Source organism: Hyperolius riggenbachi, chromosome 5 (assembly GCF_040937935.1).
Source record: "Hyperolius riggenbachi isolate aHypRig1 chromosome 5, aHypRig1.pri, whole genome shotgun sequence".
Classification (NCBI taxonomy): Eukaryota; Metazoa; Chordata; class Amphibia; order Anura; family Hyperoliidae; genus Hyperolius; species Hyperolius riggenbachi.
In genome coordinates this window covers 405595243-405610534 of record NC_090650.1, presented here as the reverse complement: position 1 = coordinate 405610534, position 15292 = coordinate 405595243, and the positions used below count along the sequence as shown (strand labels likewise).

General features: G+C 43.0%; 1 protein-coding gene across 1 annotated transcript in view; it reads left to right on the top strand.

The window, feature by feature from the left end:
- CSMD3 (CUB and Sushi multiple domains 3) overlaps window positions 1-15292 on the top strand; it is a 1539978-nt gene that overhangs the window by 179500 nt on the left and 1345186 nt on the right. The gene's annotated exons all lie outside the window — the stretch shown is intronic.

Sequence of the window (15292 nt, the reverse complement as noted above, 5' to 3'; positions counted from 1 at the left end):
TCGGGATTATGAAATTTTGCTTAAATGTGAAATTTTGCAGACGTAATCGTAATTTTGTGAATTAAACAACAATTTGTGTAATCGTAATTAGGTCATTTCGCTCATCATAAGCAACCAGAAACCATACTTATCCGGCATCAGCCGATCCTCATGGGTGCCAGATAACCGAGACTCTACTGTGCTTGGATGTCTTACAAAACCATTTTAAAAAAGAAATACTGAGTAAAATACTTCTCACGTGTTGTTTGTAGGTTATATTGTAAAATATCATTGTTATGATCAGGTTCCACTTATCCTTAAACACTATCCATTTCACAAAGTCATTTTTTACCCGTGTGTAATTATTGAGAGCAGGCCGGAGCCCAGACTGCGGTGAAAAAGAGAAGGTTTCGGGGACTGCGGCATTGTTGGGAAAACAATGGCAATCTAATCCTCAGTGAAGTGTTCATACCGAAGCGGCGTAAATGAATGAATAGAAGATAAATATGCAGAAGGCGTCGTGCAATTTGCATTCGTGTGAAAGCTGAGGTGGTGCCGGCGTGGACCGGCTTCCTCTAGGAGATGTTTAATTTGAGAATACATTAAAATCTTCAATTAGTTGTTTGTAGGAAGGAGAGGCGCATCCATCTTCTGTGGATATGTGTGGGTGGCCCCCGGTGCATTGGCTCACTGCTCCGCTCTGCAAAGATGCCACCAAATGTTAATATGGAACAAGGTTTTGTTTTGTGTCTTGATTTTGTCAAGCTGAAAAGAAAGGTTCAGAAGTATGACACGTTATAAAATAAGCAATCACTTTACCAACCACATCTGCAGCAGCTAGGAACTTAGTATTATTCTGTGCGCGAGCATGTATATATGCGTGTGCGCATTTGTGTGTGTGTGTATATATATATATATATATATATATATATATATATATATATATATATATATATATATATATATATATACACACACACAATGGCTTGCAAAAGTATTCGGCCCCCTTGAAGTTTTCCACATTTTGTCACATTACTGCCACAAACATGAATCAATTTTATTGGAATTCCATGTGAAAGACCAATACAAAGTGGTGTACACGTGAGAAGTGGAATGAAAATTATACATTATTCCAAACATTTTTTACAAATAAATAACTGCAAAGTGGGGTGTGCGTAATTATTCAGCCTCTTTGGTCTGAGTGCAGTCAGTTGCCCATAGACATTGCCTGATGAGTGCTAATGACTAAATAGAGTGCACCTGTGTGTAATCTAATGTCAGTACAAATATCGCTGTTCTGTGATGGCCTCAGAGGTTGTCTAAGAGAATATTGGGAGCAACAACACCGTGAAGTCCAAAGAACACACCAGACAGGTCAGGGATAAAGTTATTGAGAAATTTAAAGCAGGCTTAGGCTACAAAAAGATTTCCAAAGCCTTGAACATCCCACGGAGCACTGTTCAAGCGATCATTCAGAAATGGAAGGAGTATGGCACAACTGTAAACCTACCAAGACAAGGCCGTCCACCTAAACTCACAGGCCGAACAAGGAGAGCGCTGATCAGAAATGCAGTCAAGAGGCCCATGGTGACTCTGGACAAGCTGCAGAGATCTACAGCTCAGGTGGGGGAATCTGTCCATAGGACAACTATTAGTCGTGCACTGCACAAAAAGTTGGCCTTTATGGAAGAGTGGCAAGAAGAAAGCCATTGTTAACAGAAAAGCATAAGTCCCGTTTGCAGTTTGCCACAAGCCATGTGGGGGACACAGCAAACATGTGGAAGAAGGTGCTCTGGTCAGATGAGACCAAAATTGAACTTTTTGGGTAAAATGCAAAACGCTATGTGTGGCGGAAAACTAACACTGCACATCACTCTGAACACACCATACCCACTGTCAAATATGGTGGTTGCAGCATCATGCTTGGGGGGTGCTTCTCTTCAGCAGGGACAAGGAAGCTGGTCAGAGTTGATGGGAAGATGGATGGAGCCAAATACAGGGCAATCTTGGAAGAAAACCTCTTGGACTCTGCACAAGACTTGAGACTGGGGTGGAGGTTCACCTTCCAGCAGGACAACAACCCTAAGCGTAAAGCCAGGGCAACAATGGAATGGTTTAAAACAAAACATATCCATGTGTTAGAATGGCCCAGTTAAAGTCCAGATCTAAATCCAATCGAGGATGTGTGGCAAGATCTTAAAACTGCTGTTCACAAACGCTGTATGCACACACACACAAAGTGCTGCAGGGCACAACTAAAAAAAAAAGTAACAGGGGCTCTTGTCACGTCCAAATTCACCCACTTTGCCACAGTAGCCCTCATCCATTAAGTGCAACCCACTGCCATCTTCCTGAAACCACTTCGTTGAACTGCATTCAGTAGCAGGCACAATTCCAGCCTCTGACTGGACATCTCTGGAAGGGAGTGTGAAACTTACACGCAGGGCTGTTTTTAGGCATAGGCAATCCAGGCACAGCTTGATATTGGTTTCTGTATAACTAATTAATATGGGCTATGAGCTTTCTATTCACATTATTGGAGGAACAATAAGCCTGGAGCACCAAAATGGCTTGAAACAGCCCATCTCTAGCAGGCAGCTGTTTGGCTTCTCCTTGGATGAGGTCATGCTCCCTTCTCCAGCTATCCAGTCAGAGACTGGAGGTGTGTCTGTTGGTGAATGCAAAGGCAAGGAAGATTATGGCCGCACTGCAGCGGCGGGAAATTTGTAATGGTATGGATCACATTAAGTATGTAAGTGGCAGTTCCTGTCTGAGTCAGGACTTGGCCAGAGTACAGTGTGACCCTCACTGATAAAACATTACAGTCATAAAACACTTTCCTAGCAGAAAATGGCTTCTGAGAGCAGGAAATATATAAAAAGGGTCATACAATAGTTCATAGATTTTAGCTCTGGCATACTTCAATGCATGTGTCATCAAGCAAAAACATTAAAACAGTAAAAACTTAAAAAGTAGATTTAAATATTAAATAAAACTGTGGAATATCTTAAAAAGTCATTTTTCGGAGGAGGATAGATACAATTGTTTATTTTATGTATTTTCACCTCGGTGTCCTTTAAAGAGTTAAATTATTCATCTAATTAGACAAATAATGCTCGCTCCTACTCGGGTCATCGGGAGCTTACTGTGCAGGTTCAGTACAAGGTTTTCTCATACAGCGACTGCGCAGTAAGCTCCCACAGTTGCGTCAGACAGCTAAGTGGACCGGGATCGGCGGCGGCAAAAGGAGGATCGTAGGATGGCGCAGGACATTACAGCTGCAGGGGGCCTATAGAAGCCCCAGGTAATTGTCCATTTCGGGGTTTTTTTTTAATACCGTATATACTCGCATATAAGCCGACCCATGTATAAGCTGAGGTACCCACTTTTCGTTAAGAAAACAGGCAAAAGTGATTGACTCACGTATAAGCCCCCTCCACAGAAGCCAGATGTCAGCTTCCCTTCCCATAGCCAGATGTGCCCCCAGGATGATACAGTTGTGTCTCAAGATGCCACTAGATGGCGCCATAGATATGAGACACAGAGATTGCCACACAGGAAGAATCCCTGCTAATTGCACCACTGAAAAGGTTGCTTGCACGCTCTGCTCCACAAGCCAGGGGACACAGGTAGTATTGAGTAGCGCACTCTGTACACCATGTTGCAGGGGATGCGGGGCACAGACACAGCAGGAAGCCAGCTGGCAAGTGCAGGATCACTAGTGCAAGATCCTTATGCTCCTCTGCCAGTAACAAAACCTACTGCACTATCAGTTCTACTCCACTGACTCGCATATAAGCCGAGGGGGTGACTTTTCAGCACATTTTTTGTGCTGAAAAATTAGGCTTATAGCGAGTATATACAGTAATCCAGAATCCAGAAAAAAACCCTTTAATAGGATGCAATCACCGTAAGAACATCTATGAACAAACAGTTATTTGCTAGGTGATGAGAAGGTTAATAGACTGTGTTTCAGTTTTCTTAGGAGCTAATTAGGTGCATGCTTGTCTCCCACTCATCTTTTGATCATTCTGCTCCATGTTTGCTCTGATTGCATCACATAGTTGCATTAGTACCACACACACACACTGCACATTTTTAATTTTACCTCTTCCCCAATCATCACCAGCCTGGACTGCTGAGACAAAACAAGCTGGTTTGATGGATTCATAATGTTGTCGCTTAGGCCTATCATGCGCTCCTTACCCTGATTGGCTAATACGTACGTAATGATTATTTTTTTCAAGATTTAGTGCTTAATATTTTTTTTTCTATCCAGGATATTTTAACTTGTAAAGACCCAGGCTGTACATAAATAGTGTAATGTTGTTTTATAAAAACGCTTAACACCCCTCATAACAATTATAGAAAGAGGTTGTTATGTGAGTTCGGTTGGCTTTGTCCAGTGAGGTGTCTGGCCTGGTAATAAGGTGTGTATCCTTTATAAAATTGCTTTAACCTGTTGCCGACTGCTCCACGCCAGTTGGCGTGAGCAGTGTGGCAGCCCCAGGACCGCTCCACACCAATTGGTGTGAGCAGTGTGGCAGCCCCAGGACCGCTCCACGCCCATTGGTGTGAATGGCCGTCTATGGGGCTAGCAGGAGAGCACGTGCACTCTGCGCACGCATGTCCTGCTTGGAAGGCAGAGCGGGGATCACTGCTCGGAGACTGTTAGACGGTGAAACCGGTGTCTAATTACTTTGTACAGCGCTGCGATCTGCAGCAGCGCTGTACTGGGGGCAGCCGTGTGACACGGCTGTTCCCTCTGTTGCTATGGAGGTGATCGGCTGTCATAGGCTGAGGCCCATGACAGCTGATCACGCTGATTGGCTGGCGGGGGGAGGGAGAGAGCGATATAAAATATAAAAAGAAAAATAGTAAATTTTATTCAACATGTAATAAAATAAATATTTACAAAAAAACAAACAAACATCTGGGGGGCGATCATCAGATCCCACCAACAGAGAGCTCTGTTGGTGGGGAGAAAAGGGGGGGGGGGGAATAACTTGTGTGCTGAGCTGAGTTGTTCGGCCCTGCAGTTTGGCCTTAAAGCTGCAGTGGCCATTTTAGTAATATATGTCCTGGTCACTAGGGGCGGTTAACACCTCGGTCCTCAAGTGGTTAAGAAACAACATATTTCTGTAGAACCTGTTAATTTGGTTTTTTTCCCTGCAAAACAAAATAAAGTAGATTATTCACAAGATTAAGAGAAGTTTAGGCCCCTTTCACACCGGCGTGGTGTGTTACCCTGTTTAGCCGCAGGATAACGCTACACCAATGTAAGTCTATTTGGCGCACGGGCAACAACGCATTGTCAGGCAACATGTGCGGCGACCGAAATTCATGTAAGTCTATGGCGACACATATATTTTAAATCGAGTTGCTGCATGCCGAAGCATTTTTTCAATACACTTCCACGCAATACCAATTTCCTGCCACAGGAAGTGAGCGAGCACTAGAGAGCCTCACTTCCTGCTCGGCCTGCAGCCGATGCGATGTGATATTTGCACCACAGAATGCTGGTTGCCAGTGTGAAACCAGCAAAAAGGTCCCTCACAGTGTTGTAGCTAAGGAGCTATGGGCCCCAGTGCGAGTTTTACATTGGGTCCACCAAAGCTATCTATACATAACAATCGATACAGTGCACCAAAACCTGACAAGGAAGGACAACCACAGTGTCAGAGAGGTGCAAGAAGGGGATGGAGAACAGCTTATTAATTATCACTACCATTCAAAGTATCTATAGAAGCAATTATTATGAGCACAGGACCAATAAAGAGCTAATACTGCGGTTGAGGGAAGGGCCCCTCTGGCCCAAGGTCCCCGATGCAGTCGCGACCTCTGCAGCCCCTATTACTACACCACTGGTTCCTCACCTGGGGTGCAGCTAATGGCTAGAAACCGCCCTGGGTGGGGCACAGACTGAACTGTATGAGAAGATCACAGCCTAGCGCTCTGGAGATCTTACCTGCAGCCAAGGGCTCTAACCAGGCATTCAAAAACTGAATGATTAGATCTCTGAACACCTTGGGGCTTCTGCCTGGATGTAAACAGTCTTGCATGCTTAGTGCCAGCAGAGGGCCGAGAACATCATAGCTGATTGTTTTATAAAATATGAAGTTATGTGCTTCGCCAGCGAGGCTGCAGATGGTTGCATGTCAGTTGGTATGCGTGCCGTGCACAGACCATATACCGCCATTGGTAAAGGGCATTTCTGTGGCATCACAGGGGATCTGCGCCCGTCAGATGAACCTTTTACTTAAGTAAAGCAGTCCTAGCGATTGTTGTTGCTATGGAGACACAGAGCTTCCCTTGGATGAGATGCATCAGTGAGTAGCACAGTATTTCCATAGTGCAGACAGGGAAGGTCAAGTGTTGTTTTTCATCAGAATAACCGAGCCACGGAAATCTATTTATAAGAGGTCATATGTCACATTTGGGAGCACTTAGGGTAATTTAGCTTATATATAAAACACCCTAGTCAGCTATAGTGGCCAGATTTACAATTATTATTATATTTACTAGTATAATTGTTATTTGTATTACCTGTATTATTATTATTAGTATTATTAGTAGTAGTAGTAGTATCATTAGTATTATTATTAGTATTGTTATTATTGTTATTATTATTATTATTATTATTATTATTATTATTATTATTATTATAATATGACTACTACTTTATAAGGTGGCAAAATATTAGACAATACTGTACATAAAATCCGAAATGTAACAAAGTTGTAGCTGTGGCATTCACTGACCATGACCACCAGGCTTGCTTACAAATTTCGCATTGAAAATGGCAAAAATTAATTATTTTTACTGCAAAAACACAAACAGTTGTTTATTTTAGCGCAAAATGTGACAAACCATTTCATTTTAGTGCAAAAATTTGCAAAAAATGTAAAAACAAATTACAAAATGATTTTAGAAGGGATTTTTGATCTAAAGTAGAATTTAACATTATTTTCATGAAAATGAATGCTAAAAGAATAACAGCATTTTGGCTCATCACTGCTCACCACAGATTACAGTCAAGTGCAGCTTCCAGACGTGACATATCACATATTTTATTTTTAATGCCTTAGAAACTTAAAAAAAAAATTGTATGTGAACATTAGTGAGTCTTTCAAGTAAAGAATGCAATCTTATTGTAGGAGATTATCAACGTCAAGGCTACCTAACCCAATATTCAAGTTCACTGGTACATTCCTCTGTGCGCTGTCCATTGTCCTGTGTACTGAGGTCTGGGGCCCACTAGAGCACTTTCAGTAGCATTTTGGAATCACTAGGTCAGGCATGTCCAAAAGGACTAGGTCAGGCATGCCCAAAGTCTGGCCTGTGGGCCAAATGCGTCCAGCCAAGCCTTCTATGGTGGCCCCCAAAGCTCTCTACAGTTGTTAAAGTGGAGCTGTCAGCCATAGTCATACTATCTCAGAAAAAACACACACATATATTAGTAGATAAATATTTGCTCTACTTACATAACATGTATTGCACTGTCCACATTTTGATTTCAGTGAGTTTCACAAAGTAAATAAAGAGAATTCTGTTTCTGTCAGTTTCCATTTTGGAATCCCTGTGTCTGAAGCCAATCCGGATGTCATTTCCTCCCTTACTCTGTTTCCTCTCCTGTTTCTGATTGTGTATGCATTGCCCGCCCTCCTCCCTGTCTTCAGACACTCCCTTACAGCTCTGCAGTAAGAAGTGCATCGTCACAAATCATTGTGTGACTTTGCAGACCTGGTTTATTTGTATGGAGTCACTTTCTCAGCTTCTCAGCACAAGAAATATTGGCCAATCAGAGAGGAAAAGAGGTGTGGAAGGGGAAATGGGAGTGAAAGCAACTTCAGCCAATCAGGCTGAATTAATTATGTCTGAGGGGAAAATCGGAGGAAAGTAAAGAAGAAAAAAAAAATAGCATGCACTGCAACTTCTCTTTTGTGGCAGATGTACTGAATTAGAGCCAGGGGACCTGGTAAATGATATTCTATTAAGATGAAAATTAAGAGTGATTTTTAACTTTTGGATTGCCTGGTTAGCATGCTTATTTTTTGTTTATCAAATAAAAATAGAATTGATTTTAGATTTTATGCCTAATAGTTACTCTTTAATTCCATGTGGCCCCCAGCTGTAGCTGCAGAAGCAGATGCGTAACAATAGACCCTGCAAGGGATGCAGCCGCAGGGGGGCCCAGAAGCCACAGGGGGCGCTGTGGGAGGAGACGCTTATTTTCCCTGTCCTCAGAGGCTGACAACTAAGGGCACAGAGGAAAAAAAAAAGAACATTCTGCTCTCTGCAAAGTTGTTCTAATTACTGTGTCTGCTCAGCCACTGATAAGGAATCGTACAAAGATTTATAGACAGTCCCTATTGAGTGTTCAGCAGGGTGCACAGTGCCCTGCCCCCAGCCTCTCTACCCCTCCCCAAGCGCTGTGTACTGTAGGGATGCTGGAGGAGTCTGCAGAGACAGAGTGAGTGTAATAAGCTGAGGCTGGGAGCACACTCATCTGTCGGTTTTCTATATGTGTTTTCTGCACACCGGAGGCATGTTCACTACACTGGTACATACCTCTGTGAGCTGCCCATTGTCCTGTGTACTTAGGTCTTGGACCTACAAAAGAACTTTCAACAGCATTTTGGAATCACTGGGAATTACAAAAGCACTAGATTAACGAATGTCAATGGAGGTGATGTCACAGTAGCAACAGCGATTTCCCAAAATTGCAGCTGTGGTGCCAGCAGCATTTTTTAGAGTATTTGCCCTTTAATAGGATTGCTGCAACATTTCAATTGCTGAACAAAGCTATGTTGCAGCATTTTTACTAGCAAACCTGTGGAAATTGCAAATCACTATGGAAATAGCAGTTTCTGTACAAATCGCCTGCATTAAATTCAATATTGCTCTGAAAAATGCTGCAAAAATTGGTACCTGAAGTACTTAGCACTAGCAGTTTGCAATTTCTACAGGGTCCCATCCCTTACACCAGGGGTCTCTAACTCGCGGCCCGCGGGCCATTTGCGGCCCTCGATACAATATTTTGTGGCCCGTGTCGGCACAAGCTTCCTTATAGTTCGCTTCAGTGCTCCCAAGTAATCCGCTGCATCCCTGCCGCAAAACGAGAGCTGCAGAGCCCCCAAATTGCCTGGGGGGCAATCCGTTGGCATTTCCTGAAAGGGGCAGAGCTTTCAGCTTCAGCTCTGCCCCTCCTGACGTCAGTCGCGGCGCATCGCCGCCTCTGCCCGCCCCTCTTACTCTTCATTCACAGAGAGGGGCGGGGAGAGGCGGCGATGCGCCGCGATTGATGTCAGGAGGGGTGGAGCTGAAGCTGAAAGCTCTGCCTCTTCCAGGAAATGCCAACGGATTGCCCCCCGGGCGATTTGGGGGCTCTGCAGCTCTCGTTTTGCGGCGGGGACACAGCGGATTACTTGTAATGGGAGCACTGAAGCGAACTATAAGGTAAAATAGGCAAAATAGTTCTCTTAAGTGTGAATTTGATTTTGAAATAAAAATCAATGCAAGGGACGGGGGTGGGGGGGTGGGAGCCTCTGATTGACTTTTTTTGTGAAATCCCTTATGCGGCTCAGCCTCATCCTGACTTTGCCTCCTGCAGCCCCCAGGTAAATTGAGTTTGAGACCCCTGCCTTACACATTTGCATATGTTGCACTGAAGAGTGGTTGTGCCCAGCAATTGATTTCTGTAGAGTTAAACGCTGTATACACACATATACTGTCACCTGCAGGGAGAGGGACTCAATCCCTTGGGTGACAGTCCAGAGCCTGATGCTGTACAGGTGCATCACTAGCAGTTATGTTGCTATGGAGGGAGGGGGGTGGAGGGATGATGGACATTCAATGCACAATGGAGTGGCAGGAAGTGGGATGGGTAAGGAGAGAGAACAATGGGCTTGGACAAGATGACAAGATCAGTCCAGATCTCTGCCTTATGCATCAGGAAAAGGGTAGATCGTGGGTCTTCATACACACTAGATTCTTTACAGAGGTGGCCCCAAATGGCACCTTGGCTGAGAACCATCTAATGTGTGTACAAGTTTAATGGTCCCTTGTGCATACCTCTTGGGCCAGGAAAATCTTGATTGTTTGTACACCACTCATGAAACACTTGCTTGGTGCTGTATTTTAGTGCAAATATACAGTATACTATTGTCAGTTCAGTAGCTTTGTTTCTACTTGGATTTTGTAAAACATAATATAAGTCTGGTGTAATATACAGTTTAAATTGGCTTCCGAATTATAGTTATCCCACCTTATTTTGTTCCAAAGAAATCCCAATTTCCTCATAGGTTACAGCACACCTAGTAGTGGAAGCAGCCATATTGCATGGTTATGTCATATCTAGCCCAGTCAACTATCTGTGCATGACAAGACAAAGCAATCTACTGCTTGCAATCAGTGCAGCTGTCGACACGACAAGCTCCCAGTACTGTTTGCTGGCCTAATATCCCTATCCTTTGCTCTGTGTACATAAAATGAAGAAAAAAATATCCTGACACCTATGCTGAGCCTGATATACCTTCCTCTCAGCATAGCTACATCTCAGAGGAAAGTTAAAGTAGGTTTTATTAACCATTTCAGACACTTTTTGAACAGATATATTCTCTTAGCAGCTAATAGTGTAGCCAATCTGTTGGATGACAGGGGAATTATGACTATAATCTCATTTTATTGGTTACCATTGTCTGCAAGAAATAATTGTAGATCTCTTTTTGTTATCTGGTTTCCATGGAGAAATAATCTTGCTTTATTTAATATCTACAACTGCTTCACCTGGAATACACCATGTAAATACTTTTTTTTCTAGAAGGCAGAACAATTGTGTATTTTGTTTCTGCCAGTTCATAAATTAGAATTATAAATGCATCTTCCAACCTTGCATCGGGAGAGAAGGCCAAATTCTTTTGTCTCCTTTTTCCTTGTTAACAATGAGAAGTACGACCTTCATCCAAATCAGGTCAACAAACAAGCATAATGCACAACAAGCAGCCTCTCCTCAATCAAGCAACGTGCATCGCCAACGTTGAATCGGGTTTCATTGTTTCTGATTATGACTGTGATGCCTTTGTTAAGCTATGACGGATGAATTGCCAGATTGTCCCACTGTTCTTCATGAAGTGTAGCGAAAATTCACCCTGTTCTGCAGAAATGTCAAAGTCATTCATTTTCTTTAACATCCTGAATGATTACATTTAATAGAGGGATGATGAATATGATTTTCCCCATAGATAACCCATGTCATCTAGAAGATCATCCTCTTCGGTGTACCCTTATGATAGGGAGAAGAAGGATAACTATCATCAATGATATGTAACAGAAGAAGTAGCCTTGGTTATTAGCTGTGATTAACTGCCCTTTGGTAGTATTAGGTTTAAACAATATATCACTTTATTCCTTCCTTCAGTAACATAGATCTCAGTAACAGGTGGAATTGATTGTGTGCAGGCACTTAATACCCTGGGTTTATTATTTTTATGGATTAACTTGAAATATTTAAGTCAAAGACATTTACTTAATGAAAAAGCTATTCTCCTAAAAATATTTTATTTTATGTTTGCTGAATTGAAGGGAAAAGTGGACACTTTGTACCCAGTAAAGGGAGTGTGAGAATGCTTTTTTGGCATACATTATCTGTGGTACAACGTTTACAATTAGAGGGATATATTCACCAATGGCCAGTAAAATTTTCACAAAAATGAAATAAGGCCTAACACAGTCTTTATAGTGCTCGAAGCATGTTTTGTGTTATACATATAACATGTGCATTTTTTACAATATGACATACACACACACACACACACACACACACATCACATATACACACACACACACATCACATATACACACACACACACACACACACACACACACACACACACACACACACACACACACACACACACACACACACACACACACACACACACACACACACACACACACACATAAATTGACTATTTGATAAAATATAGAGCAGTCAGTGGAAGGCTTGTGTAACAGTGTAAATTTACTGTCCCATTAAAGGAATACTGTAGGGGCGTCAGGGGAAAATGAGTTGAACTTACCCGGGGCTTCTAACGGTCCCCCGCAGACATCCTGTGTTGGCGCAGCTGCTCACCGATGCTCCGGCCCCGCCTCCGGTTCACTTCTGGAATTTCAGACTTTAAAGTCTGAAAACCACTGCGCCTGCATTGCCGTGTCCTCGATCCCGCTGATGTCATCAAGAGCGCACAGCGCAGGCCCAGTATGGTCTGTGTCTGCGCAGTACACTCCTGGTGACATCAGCGGGAGCGAGGACACGGGCGTGCAGGCGCAGTGGTTTTCTGACTTTAAAGTCAGAAATTCCAGAAGTGAACTGGAGGCGGGGCCGGAGCATCGGTGAGTGGCTGCGCCAACACAGGATGTCTGCGGGGGACCATTAGAAGCCCCCGGTAAGTTCAGCTCATTTTCCCCCGACCCCCCTACAGTATCCCTTTAAAGAAACTCAACACTTAGATGTTAATGTCTAAACAGCAGACAGAAAAAAAAGATTGTACACCCCTGAGTGAATAATGACAAAATTGTGTCAATATTTTGTGTACCTACCATTGTGTGCCACCTAATTCACAGGTTGCCACTGGAATCCTCTTCCACTTCTCCATCATGAAGCTGGTTGATGTTAGAAACCTTGCTCTCCTCCACCTTCCATTTGAATATGCCCCACAGATGCTCAATAGGGATTAGGTCTGGAGACATGCATGGCCAGACCAGCACCATTACCATCAGTTTCTTTAGTAAGGAAGTGTTTGTCTTGGAGGTATGTTTGGGGTAATTATGATGTTTGAATGCCGCCCTGTTTCTGAAGGGAAGGAGGAAAGGGATCATGCTCTACTTCGGTATGTCACAGTACATGTTGGCATTCATGGTTCCCTCATTGAACTTTAGCTCCCCGGCGCTAATGCAGCCCCCAAACCATGACACTCCCACCAGCTTGACTGTGGGCAAGACACACCTGTCTTTGTACTCTTCACCTGGTTGCAGCCACACATGCTTGACATCATCTGAATCAAATACATTCAGAATCAGAATTTATTTATTCAGCAAGTACAACAGGGGTTGTACCTGGAATTGGATTTGATGCATATAGGGCCGGTGATGGAACAGCAGCATTACAGATCAACAAAACCTGAGGGGTCAGCGTGATGGAATGGAGGCCAACGTATGCGAGGGTGAACACCATGCTGTCGACCAACATGGTGAAATGTGGGCCAGTCAAGCAAAAAGGGGGCCTGCAGCTGTGAGACCTGGCGAGGTTAGCAGAGGTGGGCCTGGCAGCATCAGGGACAGTGTCAGGGATGATGGTCTCAACAGACCACAGGACATGGTTGCAATATGATAAATGAATTTTTCACTGCCCATGCATTGTGCAAAGAGGTTATTTTCAGAGAAAACAAAACTGATGTAAATAGATTGCTGTTTAAAAAAAGAGAAATGAGTGTGTTTCTCGGTTTAAAATTTCTTATGCTATTTATTTCTGTATAGCAGCTGCCCATGGCTACCCCTAGAGGGCACTCTTGAAGAACATAATACTGGTTTTGTATTGTTTTGAAGGATCATTTCATATTATGTCATTAAACAGCACCCTTACTTGGTGGCCAAGATCAACTGCTGTGCAGCAAGAACATAGTAGGGGAAACAAACATCTTGTGTTCAATAATAGGGTTCCCTACTGATGCTTTTTTTTCCACAGCTGCAGGACATAAGTGGACATAAGTGTGCTTTTAGCCAAGTACATTAATTCCTAGATCATACAAAAAATGGCTACACAAGATGAGGAGGGGGGGAAAGGTCTCGTGATAAATATCGATCTGTGATTTTGAAGAGTGAACTGTATCAGGGAAGTCTCCATAGAAAGAGGTTTCAGTAGCTCTTAGGGCATCACATCATCGATTCATTAGATGAGAACCTCTCAGTCCTCTCTCGTTCTCACCTGATATTTGTCAAAAACAACCATCAGCATCAGCAACAGAAGTGATTGATGTATGTCCAGCTTTAGCTTCTGTTCTCTGAAAACGAATGTATAAAATGAACAAGCCGAGGTCATTACTTATTCTCCAGATGTTTTACTGGAGAATTCTAAAACAGACTTTAACATTCTATACCCTGCATAAAGCTGCACTGCCTGTCCATGTCTGTAGAAATGTTACATGCTCTGCTAAAGTTAAGCTTAAACCTACTGGTTAACAGAGAGAAGAAAAAAGGAAGAAAAATAAATGTTTATATATATATATATATATATATATATATATATATATATATATATATACAGTATATATATACCTGTTCATAACTATTTTGAGAAAAAGGGGACCTTTCACAAACCTGTTTATTTATGCAAAAAAAGCGAAAGTCATTATAAAAATTAACCATCCAAAAATAACTTAATGGACCAGAGTATGGAGGCCACCAACAGATAGTCACCTAAGAAGAGGGAAGGCTCTGGGTCCTATAGAGCTCTCCCGTTCCTCTTCTGGTCCCTGCATTCACCAGCAGGCTCCCCCATTAGCAGTCGCCAACCAATTGGTCGGAGACTGCTCTCTTCTGTTTTGTCTTGGCTTTGGATGTCTTTGGAAGCACTTTGGCTCCCGAAGTCGGGCTGCTCCGTATTGTGAACGAGCGAGCGCCCTCTCTCGCACGCTTGCGCATGCACAGTACAGAGCTTCCCATCTTAAGCAGCCCAAGTGCTTCTGAAGACTTCCGAAGCCTCCCGCAGTGAAAGATTTAAACAGAGGAGCCTGTGGGGGAAAGAGGGCAAAGTGAGAAGAATGGCAAGGCTCTATAGGACCCAGAGCCTTTCCTCTCCTTAGGTAAGTATCTGTTTTTATTATTTGCTAGCGGAAGACCTGGCGTTGCCTGGGTATGTATTTGGCTGTTGGCTCTACCCACTTTTTCAAGCCTTAACACACAAACACCAAGTTTGTGAGCTTTTGGGTCTTTGGCATCAAAAATGTGCGAATGGAAGCAATTTATCCAGCAAAGAAATCTGATTGAACCCCAGTCATCCAATGACCACCAACTGTACCAGGCTTGAGGCCTCTGCCATTAACAGTGTAAGCAGTTTAAATATTCCTCTTGAAAAATCAATTGGGGAATTTTGATTGGCTGTTGTAGGCTTCACCCACTTTCCTGAATGTTAATCCCAATCACCCAGTGACCAACTGTGCCAGGTTTGAAAACCCTGAGATTAACAGTCTAAGAATGGCTGCAGTTTACATTTTTCCACTTAAAATGAACAGGTGAAATGTGATTGCCTGTTTTA